Here is a 21,737-nt window from a genome sequence, read left to right on the forward strand (position 1 = left end):
CCAAGTGTGGTCTAACCAAGGTTCTATACAAGTTTAACATAACTTCCCTACTTTTCAATTCTATTCCTCTAGAAATTAACCCCAGTGCTTGGTTTGCTTTTTTTCAATGGCCTTATTAACCTATGTAGCTACTTATAGTGATTTGTGAACCTGAACCCTAGAGCTAAGTGTTTAGTTTATTATATAACTAACCTAAGTGTTTAATTAATTAATCAGATCTAAGGGAATAAAATTAAAATGAAGTAAATAGAGGAATATAACATTAAAGGGGCCAGGATTTTATTAAATTAAAATCAGGTGTACATAAATAATAAATAGGAGTTAAGGAGATAATAAAATAAAGAGATTAATAAACAAAAAACAAGGTTAATTAGCTACAAATTAATCTGAAATCAAGCTAAATCTATCTACTAAATATAATCTAGATCTCAAGTAATTGTATTATATCTAGAACCAAATTAATACTAATAAATAAATAAATAATAACTAGAAATGTCAGTGCAGGCTATGTGTTGGGACTGTGATATGTGGGAGTTTGTGGGCAGAAAGACTGTCCTGGATTGCCACATCTGCAGGAAATGTCCCTGCCTTGAGACACTCCAGCTCAGAGTCCTTGAGCTGGAGTGCGAGTCAGAGCCACTGACAAATAAGGGAGGGGGAGGAATTTTTGGATAGTTTTCTCCAGAGTACAGTCACATCTCAGAGGAAAGGGCAAGTACAGGAAGCGGAGAGTGTGATTGTTCGTCAGCAGGGTAAGGGGAATTAAAGGGAGGTAAAGAAAGACGTCCAGCAGACACTGGTCCTATCCAACAGGTACAATGTACTTGCTATCTGTGAGATAAGGATGTAGACTGCAGAGTGGACAGCCAGAATGCTAACCATGGCACTGTGGAGCAGAATAGAAAGGTTGTTGTCATAAGGGATTCAGCACTACAGCTGGGATGTTGTCTATGGGCCCTGACAACACCCCAGCTGTAGTGCTGAAGACTTGTGCTCCAGAACTAGCTGCGCCTCTAGCCAAGCTGTTCCAGTACAGCTACAACACTGGCATCCACCCGACAATGTGGAAAATTGCCCAGGTATGTCCTGTCCACAAAAAGCAGGACAAATCCAATCCGGCCAATTACCGCCCCATCAGTCTACTCTCAATCATCAGTAAAGTGATGGAAGGTGTCGTCGACTGTGCTATCAAGCGGCACTTGCCTGGATGAGTGCAGCTCTAACAACACTCAAGAAGCTCGACACCATCCAAGATAAAGCAGCCCGCTTGATTGGCACCCCATCCACCACCCTAAACATTCACTCCCTTCACCACCGGCGCACTGTGGCTGCAGTGTGCACCATCCACAGGATGCACTGCAGCAACTCGCCAAGGCTTCTTCGACAGCACCTCCCAAACCCACGACCTCTACCACCTAGAAGGACAAGGGCAGCAGGCACATGGGAACAACACCACCTGCACGTTCCCCTCCAAGTCACACACCATCCCGACTTGGAAATATATCGCCGTTCCTTCATTGTCGCTGGGTCAAAATCCTGGAACTCCCTTCCTAACAGCACTGTGGGAGAACCGTCACCACACGGACTGCAGCGGTTCAAGAAGGTGGCTCACCACCACCTTCTCGAGGGCAATTAGGGATGGGCAATAAATGCCGGCCTTGCCAGCGACGCCCACATCCCGTGAACGAATAAAAAAAAATAAAAAAATTAGGGGGATAGATAGCATCCTCTGCAGTCGCGACTTAAGAGTCCAGGAGAGTGTGAAGCCTACCTAGTACAAGGGTAAAGGGTATCTCTGAGCAACTGGAGAGGAACTTGGAAAGGGAAGGGGAAGATCCAATTGTCGTGGTTCACGTTTGGACAAATGACATAGGGAAAAGGGACAATATTAGGAGTTAGAAACTAAATTAAAAATCAGGACCTCACAGGTGGTAATCTTGGGATTACTACCCGAGCCACGTGCTAATTGTCATAGGGATAGACAGGTCAGGAACGTGAATGCGTGGCTGAAAGACTGGTGTGGGAAGGAGGGGTTCCATTTCACTGGACACTGGCGCCAGTGCTGGGACAGGAGGAGATGTACCATTGGGACGGGCTCCACCTGAACCGAAATGGGACCAGTGTCCTGGCAGAAAGGATAAATATGCTGTCAATAGGACTTTAAACTAGTAAGGGGGCCGGGGTTGCGGGGGGGGTGGGGGGGGATTGGGGGAGGGATCTGGTGAAAATAACATAGTTCTGAAGATAAAAGAAATATGAGATTAGAATAAAGGTCAGTCCAAAATAAGGAATAAGGGTAACATAACAGGTCAGGGAACAAATACAGTTATAGAACATACGTACAGAATGACTGTTAAAAATAAAGTGAGGGGAACAATTAGCAAAAACAAATTAATTTGCCTGTACAGCAATGTGCAAAGCACCTGAAACAAAACAAGGAAAGTGGAGGCAATAATTCATAGCAAGGAGCCAGATATAGTAGCAATAACTGAAACATGGCTACATAAAGAACAGGACTGGCAGTTAAATATTGCAGGATATAAAGTATTTAGAAAGGATAGGGAACAAGGAAAGGTGGGGTGGGTTTGCTGTACAAATTAGAGACAACAAAATGGCAACAGGAAAAAGGGACATAAGTGACATTAAAATAGAAACAGAATCCATATGGATTGAGACAAATGATAAGAAGGGACCGATCATGTTAATAGATATATTCTACAGACCACCTAATAGTGGAAGGGAAGTGGAGGATGAAATATGTGGGCAAATCTATGAAATGAGTAAAAAACATTGAATAATAATCATGGGAGATTTCAACTCCCCCCATATAAACTGGCAAGAAGAGATAGGGAAAGGGGAAAGTGGAATAGAGCTTTTACAGTGTGTACAGGGCTCCTTTCTCACCCAGTATGTGAGAGGCCCAACAAGAGAGGAATCACTGCTGGATCTAGTAATAGGAAATGAAATGGCACAGATAAGAGAAGTAAGCATAGGGGAACATCTAGGCAATAGTGATCATAACATAATAAGGCTTAAAATAATGATGGAGAAAGACGTAAGTAAGACAAAGACCAAAGTAAGCGATTGGAAAAAAAGCTAATTTTGAGGAGATGAGAATAGAACCAGGGAAGGTAAACAGGGAAAAATGTTGACAGACAAAGAGATAGAACAGCAGTGGGAAATATTTAAAACGGTGATCAATAGAGTCCAGAAGAAATATATTCCTCTAAAAACCAAGAACAAACTAGCCAATAATGAAACACCATGGAAGAATAAATAGATAAGGGTAAAATTGAAACAACAAAAAAAGGCATACTCTAAATACGTAGACAACCCCTCAGATAATAAAGCAGTCCGAGCCCACATGCAGCAAGACCTGGACAACATCCAGGCTTGGGCTGATAAGTGGCAAGTAACATTCGCGCCAGACAAGTGCCAGGCAATGACCATCTCCAAAAAGAGAGAGTCTAACCACCTTCCCTTGACATTCAACGGCATTACCATCGCCGAATCCCCAACCATCAACATCCTGGGGGTCACCATTGACCAGAAACTTAACTGGACCAGCCACATAAATACTGTGGCTACAAGAGCAGGTCAGAGGCTGGGTATTCTGCGGCGAGTGACTCACCCACTGACTCCCAAAAGCCTTTCCACCATCTACAAGGCACAAGTCAGGAGTGTGATGGAATACTCTCCACTTGCCTGGATGAGTGCAGTTCCAACATCACTTAAGAAGCTTGACACCATCCTGGACAAAGCAGCCCGCTTGATTGGCACCCCATCCACCACCCTAAACGTTCACTCCCTTCACCACCGGCGCACTGTGGCTACAGCGTGTACCATCCACAGGATGCACTGTAGCAACTCGCCAAGGCTTCTTCGACAGCACCTCCCAAACCCGTGACCTCTACCACCTAGAAGGACAAGAGCAGCAGGCACATGGGAACAACACCACCTGCACGTTCCCCTCCAAGTCACACACCATCCCGACTTGGAAATATATCGCCGTTCCTTCATCGTCGCTGGGTCAAAATCCTGGAACTCCCTTCCTAACAGCACTGTGGGAGAACCTTCACCACACGGACTGCAGCAGTTCAAGAAGGCGGCTCACCACCACCTTCTCAAGGGCAATTCGGGATGGGCAATAAATGCTGGCCTCGCCAGCGACGCCCACATGCCATGAACGAATAATAAAAAAAATAAAGGAGAGGATGACAAAAGGGAACACAAAGAGATTAAAAAGGATGTCATAAAGACAATTAGGAAAGCAAGGAGGAATTACAAAATTAAATTATCATAGAAAAAAAAGAAATAGTAAAGTACGCCACAGAGAGATAAATAACAAAAGGGATGTACGAGTTAAACTCACAGGTAATGACAGCGAAATGGCAGAAATATTAAATAGTTACTTTGCCTCAGTATTTACCAGGGAGACTACAAGGTGGGCATGATACTAGAAGAAGAGATCAAAAAAGGTATAAAGACATTTAAGATAGCAAGGGGGGAGATAATTGTTAAAACAATCAAACTTAGAGAGGATAAAACACCTGGCCTGGATGGATTGCATAAGAATATAAGAACATAAGAAATAGGAGCAGGAGTAGGCCATACGGCCCCTCGAGCCTGCTGCACCATTCAATAAGATCGTGGCTGATCTTTGACCTCACTCCACTTTCCAGCCTGATCCCCATATCTATCTCAGCTGTGGGGTAGAAAATTCCAAAGATTCACCACCCTCTGTGAAGAAATTCCTCCTCATCTCAGTCTTACATGGCTTATCCTGTGACTGCACCCTCTAGTTCTAGACTCTCTAGCCAGGGGAAACAACCTCTCAGCATTTACCATGTCAAACCCCCTCAGAATCTTATATGTTTCAATAAGATCACCTCTCATTCTTCGAAACTCCAGAGAGTATAGGCCCATTCTTCTCAATCTCATCTCATAGGATAACCCTCGCATCCCAGGAATTAATCTAGTGAACCTTCGTTGCACCGCTTCTAAGGCAAGTATATCCTTCCTTAGGTAAGGAGACCAAAACTGTAAGCAGTACTCCAGGTGAGGTCTCACCAAAGCCCTGTACAATTGTAGTAAGACTTCCTTACTCTTGTACTCCAACCCCCTTGCAATAAAGGCCATCATGCCATTTGTCTTCCTAATTGCCTGCTGTACCAGCATGTTAACTTTTTGTGTTTTTTGTATGAGGACACCTAAATCTCTCTGAACACCAACATTTAATAGTTTCTCATCATTTATTTATATGCACATATAGATATGCATCCGTGCATATTAAATTGAGGACATAGCAGAGGCACTATTACATATATATAAAAATTAATTAGAAAAGGGAATAGTGCCAGAGGACTGGCAGACTGCTAATGTTATTCTTATATTTAACAAGGGAGATAGGACAAGTCCAGGGAACCATAGAACTGTAGACCAATTAGCTTAACGTCAGTGGTAGGAAAGATGTAATAGAAAAACATCTAGAAAATGAAAATATAATAAAGAATAGTCTGCGCGGATTCAAAAGGGAAAGTCATGCTTGACCAACCTTATTGAAATCTTTGAAGTAACAGAAAGGATAAACCAGGCTGATGGAGAAGATCAGGGGAAAACTCTCCAGTGGCTGGAGACATACCTAGCACAAAGGAAGATGGTAGTGGTTGTTGGAGGACAATCATCTCAGCCCCAGGACATTGCTGCAGGAGTTCCTCAGGGCAGTGTCCTAGGCCCAACCATCTTCAGCTGCTTCATCAATGATCTTCCCTCCATCATAAGGTCAGAAATGGGGATGTTCACTGATGATTGCACAGTGTTCAGTTCCATTCGCAACCCCTCAGATAATGAAGTAGTCCGTGCCTGCGTGCCGCAAGACCTGGACAACATCCAGGTTTGGGCTGATAAGTGGCAAGTAACATTCATGCAAGACAAGTGCCAGGCAATGGTCATCTCCAACAAGAGAGAATCTAACCACCTCCCCTTGACATTCAACGGCAATACCATCGCCGAATCCCCCACCATCAACGAACTGAGGGTCTCCCACAGTGCTGTCAGGGAGGGAGTTCCAGGATTTTGACTGCAGCGGTTCAAGAAGGCGGCTCACCACCACCTTCTCAAGGACAATTAGGGATGGGCAATAAATGCTGGCCTTGCTAGTGATGCTCACATCCCATGAACGAATAATAAAAAAAATGAAGGAGAGGATGACAAAAAGGAAGTCAAAGAGTTTAGGAAGGATGTCATAAAAACAATTAGGAAAGCAAGGAGGAACTACAAAATTAAATTATCATAGAATAAAAAGAAATGGTAAAGTATTCCACAGACAGATAAATAACAAAGGAAAAATCAGGATAGGGATAGGGCCACGAAGGGATGTACAAGATAAACTCACAGGTAATGACAGTGAAATGGCAGAAATATTAAATAGTTACTTTGCCTCAGTATTTACCAGGGAGACTACAAGGTGGGCATGATACTGGAAGAAAAGATCAAAAAAGGTATAAAGACATTTAAGATAGCAAGGGGGGAGGTAATTGATAAAGCAATCAAACTTAGAGAGGATAAAACACCTGGCCTGGATGGATTGCATAAGAATATAAGAACATAAGAAATAGGAGCAGGAGTAGGCCATACGGCCCCTCGAGCCTGCTGCACCATTCAATAAGATCGTGGCTGATCTTTGACCTCACTCCACTTTCCAGCCTGATCCCCATATCTATCTCAGCTGTGGGGTAGAAAATTCCAAAGATTCACCACCCTCTGTGAAGAAATTCCTCCTCATCTCAGTCTTACATGGCTTATCCTGTGACTGCACCCTCTAGTTCTAGACTCTCCAGCCAGGGGAAACAACCTCTCAGCATTTACCCTGTCAAGCCCCCTCAGAATCTTATATGTTTCAATAAGATCACCTCTCATTCTTCGAAACTCCAGAGAGTACAGGCCCATTCTTCTCAATCTGATCTCATAGGATAACCCTCGCATCCCAGGAATTAATCTAGTGAACCTTCGTTGCACCGCTTCTAAGGCAAGTATATCCTTCCTGAGGTAAGGAGACCAAAATTGTAAGCAGTACTCCAGGTGAGATCTCACCAAAGCCCTGTACAATTGTAGTAAGACTTCCTTACTCTTGTACTCCAACCCCCTTGCAATAAAGGCCATCATGCCATTTGCCTTCTTAATTGCCTGCTGTACCAGCATGTTAACTTTTTGTGTTTTTTGTATGAGGACACCTAAATCTCTCTGAACACCAACATTTAATAGTTTCTCATCATTTATTTATATGCACATATAGATATGCATCCGTGCATATTAAATTGAGGACATAGCAGAGGCACTATTACATATATATAAAAATTAATTAGAAAAGGGAATAGTGCCAGAGGACTGGCAGACTGCTAATGTTATTCTTATATTTAACAAGGGAGATAGGACAAGTCCAGGGAACCATAGAACTGTAGACCAATTAGCTTAACGTCAGTGGTAGGAAAGATGTAATAGAAAAACATCTAGAAAATGAAAATATAATAAATAGTCTGCACGGATTCAAAAGGGAAAGTCATGCTTGACCAACCTTATTGAATTCTTTGAAGTAACAGAAAGGATAAACCAGGCTGATGGAGAAGATCAGGGGAAAACTCTCCAGTGGCTGGAGACATACCTAGCACAAAGGAAGATGGTAGTGGTTGTTGGAGGCCAAGCATCTCAGCCCCAGTGCATTGCTGCAGGAGTTCCTCAGGACAGTGTCCTAGGCCCAACCATCTTCAGCTGCTTCATCAATGATCTTCCCTCCATCATAAGGTCAGAAATGGGGATGTTCACTGATGATTGCACAGTGTTCAGTTCCATTCGCAACCCCTCAGATAATGAAGTAGTCCGTGCCTGCGTGCCGCAAGACCTGGACAACATCCAGGTTTGGGCTGATAAGTGGCAAGTAACATTCATGCAAGACAAGTGCCAGGCAATGGTCATCTCCAACAAGAGAGAATCTAACCACCTCCCCTTGACATTCAACGGCAATACCATCGCCGAATCCCCCACCATCAACGAACTGAGGGTCTCCCACAGTGCTGTCAGGGAGGGAGTTCCAGGATTTTGACTGCAGCGGTTCAAGAAGGCGGCTCACCACCACCTTCTCAAGGACAATTAGGGATGGGCAATAAATGCTGGCCTTGCTAGTGATGCTCACATCCCATGAACGAATAATAAAAAAAATGAAGGAGAGGATGACAAAAAGGAAGTCAAAGAGTTTAGGAAGGATGTCATAAAAACAATTAGGAAAGCAAGGAGGAACTACAAAATTAAATTATCATAGAATAAAAAGAAATGGTAAAGTATTCCACAGACAGATAAATAACAAAGGAAAAATCAGGATAGGGATAGGGCCACGAAGGGATGTACAAGATAAACTCACAGGTAATGACAGTGAAATGGCAGAAATATTAAATAGTTACTTTGCCTCAGTATTTACCAGGGAGACTACAAGGTGGGCATGATACTGGAAGAAAAGATCAAAAAAGGTATAAAGACATTTAAGATAGCAAGGGGGGAGGTAATTGATAAAGCAATCAAACTTAGAGAGGATAAAACACCTGGCCTGGATGGATTGCATAAGAATATAAGAACATAAGAAATAGGAGCAGGAGTAGGCCATACGGCCCCTCGAGCCTGCTGCACCATTCAATAAGATCGTGGCTGATCTTTGACCTCACTCCACTTTCCAGCCTGATCCCCATATCTATCTCAGCTGTGGGGTAGAAAATTCCAAAGATTCACCACCCTCTGTGAAGAAATTCCTCCTCATCTCAGTCTTACATGGCTTATCCTGTGACTGCACCCTCTAGTTCTAGACTCTCCAGCCAGGGGAAACAACCTCTCAGCATTTACCCTGTCAAGCCCCCTCAGAATCTTATATGTTTCAATAAGATCACCTCTCATTCTTCGAAACTCCAGAGAGTACAGGCCCATTCTTCTCAATCTGATCTCATAGGATAACCCTCGCATCCCAGGAATTAATCTAGTGAACCTTCGTTGCACCGCTTCTAAGGCAAGTATATCCTTCCTGAGGTAAGGAGACCAAAATTGTAAGCAGTACTCCAGGTGAGATCTCACCAAAGCCCTGTACAATTGTAGTAAGACTTCCTTACTCTTGTACTCCAACCCCCTTGCAATAAAGGCCATCATGCCATTTGCCTTCTTAATTGCCTGCTGTACCAGCATGTTAACTTTTTGTGTTTTTTGTATGAGGACACCTAAATCTCTCTGAACACCAACATTTAATAGTTTCTCATCATTTATTTATATGCACATATAGATATGCATCCGTGCATATTAAATTGAGGACATAGCAGAGGCACTATTACATATATATAAAAATTAATTAGAAAAGGGAATAGTGCCAGAGGACTGGCAGACTGCTAATGTTATTCTTATATTTAACAAGGGAGATAGGACAAGTCCAGGGAACCATAGAACTGTAGACCAATTAGCTTAACGTCAGTGGTAGGAAAGATGTAATAGAAAAACATCTAGAAAATGAAAATATAATAAATAGTCTGCACGGATTCAAAAGGGAAAGTCATGCTTGACCAACCTTATTGAATTCTTTGAAGTAACAGAAAGGATAAACCAGGCTGATGGAGAAGATCAGGGGAAAACTCTCCAGTGGCTGGAGACATACCTAGCACAAAGGAAGATGGTAGTGGTTGTTGGAGGCCAAGCATCTCAGCCCCAGGGCATTGCTGCAGGAGTTCCTCAGGACAGTGTCCTAGGCCCAACCATCTTCAGCTGCCTCATCAATGACTGTCCCTCCATCATAAGGTCAGAAATGGGGATGTTCGCTGATGATTGCACAGTGTTCAGTTCCATTTGCAAACCCTCAAATAATGAAGCAGTCCGAGCCCGCATGCAGCAAGACCTGGACAACATCCAGGCTTGGGCTGATAAGTGGCAAGTAACATTCGCGCCAGACAAGTGCCAGGCAATGACCATCTCCAACAAGAGAGAGTCTAACCACATCCCCTTGACATTCAATAGCATTAGCATTACCATCGCCGAATACCCCACCATCAACATCCTGGGGATCACCATTGACCAGAAACTTAACTGGACCAGCCATATCAATACTGTGGCTACAAGAGCAGGTCAGGGGCTGGGTATTCTGCGGCGAGTGACTCACCTTCTGACTCCCCAAAGCCTTTCCACCATCTGCAAGGCACAAGTCAGGAGTGTGATGGAATATTCTCCACTTGCTTGGATGAGTGCAGCTCCAACAACACTCAAGAAGCTCGACACCATCCAGGACAAAGCAGCCCGCTTGATTGGCACCCCATCCACCACCCTAAACATTCAATCCCTTCACCACCGGCGCACAGTGGCTGCAGTGTGTACCATCCACAGGATGCACTGCAGCAACTCGCCAAGGCTTCTTCCACAGCACCTCCCAAACCCGCGACCTCTACCACCTAGAAGGACAAGAGCAGCAGGTACATGGGAATAGCACCACCTGTAACACCACCTGCACGTTCCCCTCCAAGTCACACACCATCCCGACTTGGAAATATATCGCCGTTCCTTCATCGTCGCTGGGGCAAATCCTGGAACTCCCTTCCTAACAGCACTGTGGGAGAACCTTCACCACACGGACTGCAGCGGTTCAAGAAGGTGGCTCACCACCACCTTCTCAACGGCAATTAGGGATGGGCAATAAATGCCGGCCTTGCCAGCGACGCCCACATCCCAGGAACGAATAAAAAAAAACTGCACCGAGCAAAGTTCAGTGTCAGGGTCGGTTGCAGTCTTTGGTCCATCTTAAAACTGACCGAAGAATATGATTACAATTCGGTCCACCTATAGTTCCCACTGATGGTTTAGTAGCTGCCGAAAATGTTAATATGGACACAGAGGGGGACACTAGGTAACTGCTCACCAGAATTCTTACTGAAGAAACCTCCAGCAAAGGAGACCACTCTTGTGTCTTGTTGAAGTTGTCTTTAAAAAAAAGCCTGAACGATCAGACAAAAGCTGTCACGAGTTCAATGAGACAAAATCCCCTTGAGCAAGCGAGACATTAAGATGTTGTCTTGCAGATGACCTCTGACCTCCCGTTTAATGACAAGAAAAAACTAACGGCCATAAATATAAGATAGTCACTAATAAATACAATGAGGAATTCAGGAGAAACTTCTTCACCCAAAGAGTGGTGAGAATGTGGAACTCGCTACCACATGAAGTAGTTGAGGTGAATAGTATTTAAGGGGAAGCTGGATAAGTCCATGAAGGAGAAAGGAATGGAAGGATATGATGATCAGGGTTAGTTGAAGTAGGGAGGGAGGAGGCTCACATTTTCTACATTACAACAGTGACTACACTTCAAAAATGTACTTCATTGGCTGTAAAGTGCTTTGGGACATCCTGAGGTCCTATATAAAGTCATTCTTTCTTTCTTCTTAACTCAATGCAAATAGGCTTCAGTCTTGAAAGCTCCAATTGACCCAGCATCCATGTCCTGCTGGGGGAGAGAATTCCAGATGTCCAGCCAGGGGAAACAACCTCTCAGCATCTACCCTGTCGAGCCCTCTAAGAATTTTATACATTTCAATAAGATCACCTATCATTCTTCTAAACTCCAGAGGATATTGACCCATTCTACTCAATCTATCGTCATCGGACAATCCTCTCATCCCAGGAATCAATCTAGTGAACCTTCGTTGCACTGCCTCTAAGGCAAGTATATCCTTAGGTAAGGAGACCAAAACTGTACACAGGACTCCAGGTGAGGTCTCACCATCGCCCTATATAATTGCACCAAGACCTCCTTGCTCTTATACTCCAACCCCATTGCAATGAAGGCTAACATACCATTTGCCTTTCTAATTGCCTGCTCTTGATAGCCTTCCAAACAGGCCTGGAGCTTGCAGCAATAATTATTGGGGATTTCCAAAGCAATGGTTGATGCTCCACGAATCCATTGACATTAGTGGACTGAGGGGACTAAACTGTGAAATAGAACTTAACGCCCTTCTTCAGCAGTAAATTGGTTAACTCTGAATTTGATGTTTTGAAGGAAGAAGAATGTAGAAGGAGTTAAAGGGCATGTTTGCTCACAGGATTAGCAGTCGAAAGCATCAGTCTGTGATAAATGGGGCAGGCTTTGTCTGCGAGCAGTGATTACAGCAATTCTGCTGAGCCTGCTCTGTCATTCATGTTTTATTACCGTGTTGATAGATTATATGGACGTACGTGCTTCAGGAAGTACGGGACTGTAACATTTGCTTGAATTGTTAATGGTTCCCTCTCCTCAGGTACTGCTCCCCCCTCCCTTTCAAATCAGCCATCATCACACCCATCCTCGAAAAGAACCCCACCCTTAACCCCTTCTGTCTTTACAAACTATCACCCCATCCCCAAGGGACCAGTACAAATTGGACGGTCTGCATCTGGGCAGGACTGGAACCAATGTCCTAGGGGGAGTGTTTGCTAGTGCTGTTGGGGAGGGTTTAAACTAATGTGGCAGGGGGATGGGAACCGATGCAGGAAGTCAGTGGGAAATAAAGTGGTGACAGAAACAAAAGGCAGTAAGGGAGAGTGTACAGAACATGACCGGACAGATGGTCTGAGAAAGCAGGGCAAAGACCATGGGAAGACTAGATTAAACTGCATTTATTTCAATGCAAGAAGTCTGATGGGCAAGGCAGATGAACTCAGGGCATGGATGGGTACATGGGACTGGGATGTTATAGCTATTACTGAAACATGGCTAAGGGAGGGGCAGGACTGGCAGCTCAATGTTCCAGGGTACAGATGCTATAGGAAAGATAGAGCAGGAGGTAAGAGAGGAGGGGGAGTTGCGTTCTTGATTAGGGAGAACATCACGGCAGTAGTGAGAGGGGATATATCCGAGGGTTCGCCCACTGAGTCCATATGGGTAGAACTGAAAAATAAGAAGGGAGAGATCACTTTGATAGGATTGTACTACAGACCCCCAAATAGTCAACGGGAAATTGAGGAGCAAATATGTAAGGAGATTACAGACAGCTGCAAGAAAAATAGGGTGGTAATAGTAGGGGACTTTAACTTTCCCAACATTGACTGGGACAGCCATAGCATTAGGGGCTTGGATGGAGAGAAATTTGTTGAGTGTATTCAGGAGGAATTTCTCATTCAGTATGTGGATGGCCCGACTAGAGAGGGGGCAAAACTTGACCTCCTCTTGGGAAATAAGGAAGGGCAGGTGACAGAAGTGTTAGTGAGGGATCACTTTGGGACCAGTGATCATAATTCCATTAGTTTTAAGATAGCTATGGAGAAGGATAGGTCTGGCCCAAAAGTTAAAATTCTAAATTGGGGAAAGGCCAATTTTGATGGTATTAGACAGGAACTTTCAGAAGTTGATTGGGAGAGTCTGTTGGCAGGCAAAGGGACGTCTGGTAAGTGGGAGGCTTTCAAAAGTGTGTTAACCAGGGATCAGTGTAAGCACATTCCTTATAAAGTGAAGGGCAAGGCTGGTAGAAGTAGGGAACCTTGGATGACTCGGGAGATTGAGGCACGAGTCAAAAATAAGAAGGAGGCATATGACATGCATAGGCAGCTGGGATCAAGTGGATCCCTTGAAGAGTATAGAGATTGCCGGAGTAGAGTTAAGAGAGAAATCAGGAGGGCAAAAAGGGGATATGAGATTGCTTTGGCAGATCAGGCAAAGGTGAATCCAAAGAGCTTCTACAAATACATAAAGGGCAAAAGGGTAACTAGGGAGAGAGTAGGGCCTCTTAAGGATCAACAAGGTCATCTATGTGCGGAACCACAAGAGATGGGTGAGATCCTGAATGAATATTTCACATCGGTATTTACGGTTGAGAAAGGCATGGATGTTAGGGAACTTGGGGAAATAAATAGTGATGTCTTGAGGAGTGTACATATTACAGAGAGGGAGGTGCTGGAAGTCTTAACGCGCATCAAGGTAGATAAATCTCCGGGACCTGATGAAATGTATCCCAGGACGTTATGGGAGGTTAGGGAGGAAATTGCGGGTCCCCTAGCAGAGATATTTGAATCATCCACCGCTACAGGTGAGGTGCCTGAAGATTGGAGGGTAGCAAATGTTGTGCCTTTGTTTAAGAAGGGCGGCAGGGAAAAGCCTGGGAACTACAGACCAGTGAGCCTGACATCTGTAGTGGGTAAGTTGTTAGAGGGTATTCTGAGGGACAGAATCTACAGGCATTTGGAGAGGCAGGGACTAATTAGGAACAGTCAGCATGGTTTTGTGAGAGGAAAATCATGTCTCACGAATTTGATTGAGTTTTTTGAAGGGGTAACCAAGAAGATAGATGAGGGCTGTGCAGTAGACGTGGTCTACATGGACTTCAGCAAAGCATTTGACAAGGTACCGCATGGTAGGTTGTTACATAAGGTTAAATCTCATGGGATCCAAGGTGAGGTAGCCAATTGGATACAAAATTGGCTTGACGACAGAAGACAGAGGGTGGTTGTCGAGGGTTGTTTTTCAAACTGGATGCCTGTGTCCAGCGGTGTGCCTCAGGGATCGGTGCTGGGTCCGCTGTTATTTGTTATTTATATTAATGATTTGGATGAGAATTTAGGAGGCATGGTTAGTAAGTTTGCAGATGACACCAAGATTGGTGGCATTGTGGACAGTGAAGAAGGTTATCTAGGATTGCAACGGGATCTTGATAAATTGGGCCAGTGGGCCGATGAATGGCAGATGGAGTTTAATTTAGATAAATGTGAGGTGATGCATTTTGGTAGATCGAATCGGGCCAGGACCTACTCCGTTAATGGTAGGGCGTTGGGGAGAGTTATAGAACAAAGAGATCTAGGAGTACAGATTCATAGCTCCTTGAAAGTGGAGTCACAGGTGGATAGGGTGGTGAAGAAGGCATTCAGCATGCTTGGTTTCATTGGTCAGAACATTGAATGCAGGAGTTGGGATGTCTTGTTGAAGCTGTACAGGGCATTGGTGAGGCCACACTTGGAGTACTGTGTACAGTTCTGGTCACCCTATTATAGAAAGGATATTATTAAACTAGAATGAGTGCAGAAAAGATTTACTAGGATGCTACCGGGACTTGATGGTTTGACTTACAGGGAGAGGTTAGACAGACTGGGACTTTATTCCCTGGAGAGTAGGAGGTTAAGGGGTGATCTTATAGAAGTCTATAAAATAATGAGGGGCATAGATAAGGTCGATAGTCAAAATCTTTTCCCAAAGGTAGGGGAGTCTATAACGAGGGGGCACAGATTTAAGGTGAGAGGGGAGAGATACAAAAGGATCCAGAGGGGCAATTTTTTCACTCAAAGGGTGGTGAGTGTCTGGAACGAGCTGCCAGAGGCAGTAGTAGAGGCGGGTACAATTTTGTCTTTTAAAAAGCATTTGGACAGTTACATGGGGAAGATGGGTATCGAGGGATATGGGCCAAGTGCAGGCAATTGGGACTAGCTTAGTGGTATAAACTGGGCGACATGGACATGTTGGGCCGAAGGGCCTGTTTCCATGTTGTAACTTCTATGATTCTATGATTCTATGATTCTTCCTTTCCTCTCCATAGTCCTTGAACCTGTTGTTGTCTCCCAAATCCGTGCCCATCTTTCTCGCAACTCCACGTTTGGATCTCTTCAATCAGGTACTGAAACGGCCTTTATCAAAGTCACAAATGACATTCTCTGTGACTGCGACCGTGGTAAACTACCCCTCCTCATCCTTCTCGACCTGTCTGCTGCCTTTTGACATGGTTGACAACACCATCCTCCTCCAACGCCTCTCCTCTGTTGTCCAGCTCAGTGGGACTGCCCTCGCTCAGTTCCACTCTTACCTTTCCAATCATCGCCACGGCATCTACAGCAGTAGCTTCTCTTCCCACCCTTGCATCGTTACCTCTGGAGTCCTCCAAGGATCTATCCTTGGTCCCCCTCTTCATCTTCATCTACATGGTGCCCTTTGGGACATCATCCGAAGACATGGGTTACTGAACAGAAAAATAAGTGGCAAGGAGTCCTTCCGAACTCAACATTGATTTCAATAACTTCAGATCATAATCACTGCTCCCATTTTTTTGGTCAGCAAGTGCTGCTAATGGTTCTGCAGCTGCCATTTACAGCTTCTTCCGATCAAACTTTTGTTTCTTAACCTGTCCCATTACCACCTTCCTTGCCTTGCACCATCTTCCCTTTTGTCATTTAATCACTCGTGCCCTCTACCCTAACACGGTCTTTCCCTTTTGTTCTTTCCTCCCCTCCCCTCCCTCCCCCTTTCCCTGGCTCTGTACTTGCTCAAAAACTTTAACTCTCTTAACATCTTCTAGTTCTGACGAAAGGTCTTTGACCTGAAACGTTAACTCTGTTTCTTTCTCCAGACGCTGCCTCACTTGCTGAGCTTCTCCAGCATTTTCTGTGTTTATTTCAGATTTCCAGCATCCGCAGTATTTTGCTTTTGAGTTTTATATATAAGCTCTGAATTGATCAAGCAATTTCCAATGTACCTTAGTACTTGGTACAGGCCAGAGTTGTTGTTTCATCGAGATATACCACTGGAATCGCTAAAGTAATTGTCTCTATTTCTCTTGCTTTCTTTTCTCTACGTGATTAGTAGAAAATAGTTAGCGATCAAGGTGTTTGGCTGATTAAAAAAAAGTCTGAAACACCATCTATCAATCCTACTGATTAAAAACGTAAATTACATATAGAATTACTTAGAATATACAGCACAGAAACAGGCCATTCGGCCCAACTGGTCTATGCCGGTGTTTATGCTCCACACAAACCCGCTTCCACCCCTCTCCATCTCACCCTATCACCATATCCTTCTATTCCTTTCTCCCTCATGTGTTTATCCAGCTTCCCCTTAAATGCATCTTTGTTATTCGCATCAACTACTCCTTGTGGTAACGAGTTCCACATTCTAACCACTTTCTGGGTAAAGAAGTTTCTCCTGAATTCCCTATTGGATTAATCAATGACTAGCTTATATTTATGGCCTCTAGCTTTGGTCTCCCACAAATGGAATCATCTTCTTTACGTCTACCCTATCAAACCCTTTCATAATCTTAAAGACCTCTATCAGGTCTGTGGGAAGCAGAGGCAGTGTCCAAGCTCCTTACCTTTGTGGGACCAGTAGGTGCTGCCATGGAGCTGTGGTGGCCATGTATAAAATTTAATTCCTTGCTCCTGTTAATTTATCTATAACTCAAGTGTCGGATGCTAAAATGCTCGGTGTTCCGATTCAGGATTTATTCCCAAAGAACAGCCCTCTCCAAGCCTTCAGGCTCGTGAAAGTCAAATATGATTGAGTTACAGGGTCATTTTGAGGGCCAGATTGCTCGGGCTCGGAGTCTGTATGTGGCCCATAGGCCGGAGTTTGTGAACCTCTGCAGGTCTGATCACAGGATGGATACAGGTGGGGGAGGCCATTCAGCCCATCCATCCAGTAAAAAAAAAGCAAACAGTACTCAACTGTTTCTTAGATGGCTCCATAGTTTTTGCCTCTGCTGACCTATTCCACATGTCGATGACCCTCCGTGATGAAGAACTTCCTGACATCAATCAGCCTTTCACCATTTGCATTTATAGGAGAAATTTGCGCAGCTCTGGGGAAAGTGGTCTTTCATGACCTCAGGACGTCCCAAAACACTTTACAACCAATGAAGTACTTTTGAAGTGTAGTCACTGTTGTAATGTAGGAAAGGTTGGGTTGTCACTAGGTCAAAATCCTGGAACTCCCTTCCTAACAGCACTGTGGGAGAACCTTCACCACACGGACTGCAGCGGTTCAAGAAGGCGGCTCACCACCACCTTCTCAAGGGCAATTAGGGATGGGCAATAAATGCCGGCCTCACCAGCAACACCCACATCCCATGAACGAAATAAAAAAAAAGGCGGCAGCCAATTTGCGCACAGCAAGGTCCCACAAATTGCAATATGATCATGACCAGATAAGGTGTTGCTTGAGGGATAAATATTGGCCAGGATTCCGGGTGGAGCGCCTCTGGTCTTCTTCGAAATAGTGCCATGGGATATTTTACATCCACCTGCGAGGGCAGATGAGGCCTTGGTTTAACGTCTCATCCGAAAGACGGCACCTCCGACAGTGCAGCACTCCCTCAGTACGGCGCTGGAGTGTCAGGCTAGATTCTCTGCTCAAGTCTCAGCAGTGTGGCTTGAACCCACAACCTTCTGACTCAGAGGCGAGATCGTTGCCAATTGAGCCATGGCTGACAGTATGGTCTCCGTCCAGTGAGCGAGCAGCTTGGAATCATCGAATTTTCAGCACAGAAGGAAGCCATTTGGCCAATTGTGCCAGTGCCGTCTTTTGAGTATTATAAGCGTCAGCCTAGATTTTGTGTTCAAGTCTCTGGAGTGGGACTTGAACCCTCAACCTTCTGATTCAATGCTACCAACAGAGTCACGCCTGACACCTGTTATTGTTCAGGCAGGTGATGGATTATGGGCATCAAAATGCTGGTGCACTGTTTCGTGACTACTAGGATGTGAGATCTTCCTTTAAGTCCCTATATGATGAGCCATGAAAGGGGGTGGGGTTAGCAAATAAAGATGAAGGGCTTGCCTGAAGCAGGAAAGAAAAATGTCCTTGACGTTTAAGCCCACCGAGCTATCGCTCTGGCTCGCTTGCCCTTTGAAAATATTCTTCCGCACAATGATTTCAAGACCTCAAGTATTTCATCTAACATTTGATTAGCTGGAGGCAAACGGTACATCAGACTAATTCAAAGAGAACAAATGATACACTTCGCTTAATTTAATCACTACATTTCCAGATTACAAGAGATCATGGTCACAACAGGATGTTTACCTAACTTAACTGTTTAATTGGGAAATCTGGATTGTTAATTCAAATGCCAAACGGATTATTATTTTTTTTTTGCAGTTGATAAATGCCATTTAATATTTCGGAATAATTGGATGAAAATGAAATAAAGCAAATAGGATATTGAACAGCCAAAACCAAGAGTTGGACCAACTCTTCCAGGCGTCATGGGGGGAGGGGGGGAAGAAGCAAGGTTTTACAAGGCTAAAGCAGCCACAAGGGACTGAGACTCATTTACGTTACAGTTGTGAGTCCTGGGAAAGAAGGGGTGGCCAAAAAGTGGACCTCCGCTGTCAGTTCTGCGAAGGCCAGGCATGGGTCACGGGCGTACAGGACTGCCACTGACAGTAGAAGAAGCACACGGCTGCAGCTCACGGATCGGGTTAGAAGTTTTGGTCTCCTTACCCAAGGAAGGATATATTTGCCTTAGAAGCGGTGCAACGAAGGTTCACTAGATTGATTCCTGGGATGAAAGGGTTGTCCTATGAGGAGAGATTGAGTAGAATGGGCCTATACTCTTTGGAGTTTAGAAGACTGAGAGGTGATCTCACTGAAACATGTAAGATTGTTTTGGCAGGGTGGATGCTGAGACGTTGTTTCCCCTGGCTGGAGAGTTTGGAACTAGGGGACATAGTCCAAAGATAAGTGGTCGGCCATTTAGGACTGAGATGAGGAGGAATTTCTTCACTCAGAGGGTCGTGAATATTTGGAATTCTCTACCCCAGAGGGCTGTGGATGCTGATTCATTGAGTATATTCAAGACTGAGATCGATAGATTTTTGGACCCTAGGGGAATCAAGGGATATGGGGATCAGGTGGGAAAGTGGAGTTGAGGTCAAAAATCAGCCATGATCTTATTGAATGGCGGAGCAGGCCTGAGGGGCTGTATGGCCTACTCCTGTTCCTATTTCTTATGTTCTTATGTACCCGCGGTCACAACGATTTATTTAAGGAACTCCAGTGTGGGTGCTTTCGGTGTGAGCCTAGGCACATTGGGGTAGAAATTGGCATGCTTTGCGTCTGTTTTCTTTTACGGACGTAAAATGGAGGTAACGCTTTGCCAATTTTAGCAATGGGACAGTGGCCCGTATCCAATGTTGCCTTGGTCCTACTGCTACATCCGTGGGGCCCCCAGATAGACCCCAAAAAATAGGTGTTAGGCCCCTAGAATACTGACTCGCACCAAGTCCCATTCACCCATCACCCCTGTGCTCGCAGACCTACATTGGCTCCTGGTCCAGCAATGCCTCGATTTTAAAATTCTCATCCTAGTTTTCAAATCCCTCCATGGCCTCGCCTCTCCCTATCTCTGTAACCTCCTCCAGCCCTGCATCCCTCCGAGATCTCTGCGCCCCTCTAATTCTGGCCCCTTGTGCATCCCCGATTTTAATGGTTCAACCATTAGTGGCTGTGCATTCAGCTGCCTAGTCCCTAAACTCTGGAATTCACTCCCTAAATCTCTTCATCTCTCTCTCCTCCTTCAAAACCTACCTTTTTGACCAAGCTTTTGGTCACTTGTCCTAATATCTCCTTATGTGTCTCGGTGTCAAATTTTGTTTGATAATCGCTCCTGTGAAGCACCTTGGGACATTTTACTACGTTAAAGGCGCTATACAAATGCAGGTTGTTGTTGTTGAAAGGGGAGCTATGGCAGATTAATGGAGTTGAGGTGCAGATCAGAATTGAATGGCGGAGTCGGCCCGAGGGGGCTGAATGGCCTACTCCTGTTTTTAAGTTTCTATCTTGTTCAGTCACTGCAAACCAGTGACTCTGAACATTAACCAGCATCCAGAATGAAAGTCATTTTAGTAACTTCAAACCAAACATTTCCTTTCATACACTTCCACTCTCATTTTTATTGTAATTAGTTTGAATCTATTTGGTAATGTAACCCAAGTGCTTAAATTATATTATGATTGCCCAGTCGGAAGCAATTGGGCAGTCACAGACTCTGGCCTATAAATATATATATATATATATATGTGAAAAAATCACTGTTCATTAAAAAATGCAGCACTAGACGCATTTATTAAGTAGACCTCACAATGTGGAGATGCATTGTGCATATCTGAACATAACCTGAACCGTACACTGAAAGCTATACTATTTTGTCGTTCAATTGGATAGCTCGTTCATAAGCACAATGGGCTGAATGGTCTCCCACTGTTCTGCATGATTCGACTGAGTAGTTGTTGTGAATATGGGCCAATTAAAGATCTGCAATTCAAAATATAAGGCAATGAAGAGTAGGCTGACCATTGTTCACTTAAAAATAATTTCGATTTATTTATTGATTGGCGGTAATAATACCAGGATGAATTGTCAGGGTGCTGTTCCGAATTGTCAATGTGCATATATTGTATATATGGGATTAACACTTGAGGCTTCTTTAAAGTAGGATTTGCCCATTGAATCTACTCTGCCATTTATTACCACGGCAGCTCTATGCTTTTAATCCCAGTTCCGTTTCTCCATAGGGTAATTCCCGAATCCTACAATCCCGGTGGGGAGCCACGAGTGCGGGGTGCACAGGGTTAGAGAATTGGGGCTAAAATCTTTAAATCCAATCACCGACCCATACACCCGATGGGAGGTATCCCCACCGGCAGCGCATGGATATCGGAATTACCCCACATATCCCTTACTCGCCAAGTTACTATCTGGCTTCCTTTTAAAGACCTCAATTGATTTTGCATCTATTGCCTTCTGAGATAGTGTGTTTCACGTTCTCACAATGTTCCTGTTTCACGTTCTCACAATGTTCCTGTTTCACGTTCTTACAATGTTCCTGTTTCACGTTCTCACAATGTTCCTGTTTCACGTTCTTACAATGTTCCTGTTTCACGTTCTCACAATGTTCCTGTGTGAATTTTGGACTTTGACTGCTTTTAATCAGCCTAGA

The sequence above is a fragment of the Heptranchias perlo genome, chromosome 4 (assembly GCF_035084215.1).
Source record: "Heptranchias perlo isolate sHepPer1 chromosome 4, sHepPer1.hap1, whole genome shotgun sequence".
Taxonomy (NCBI): Eukaryota; Metazoa; Chordata; class Chondrichthyes; order Hexanchiformes; family Hexanchidae; genus Heptranchias; species Heptranchias perlo.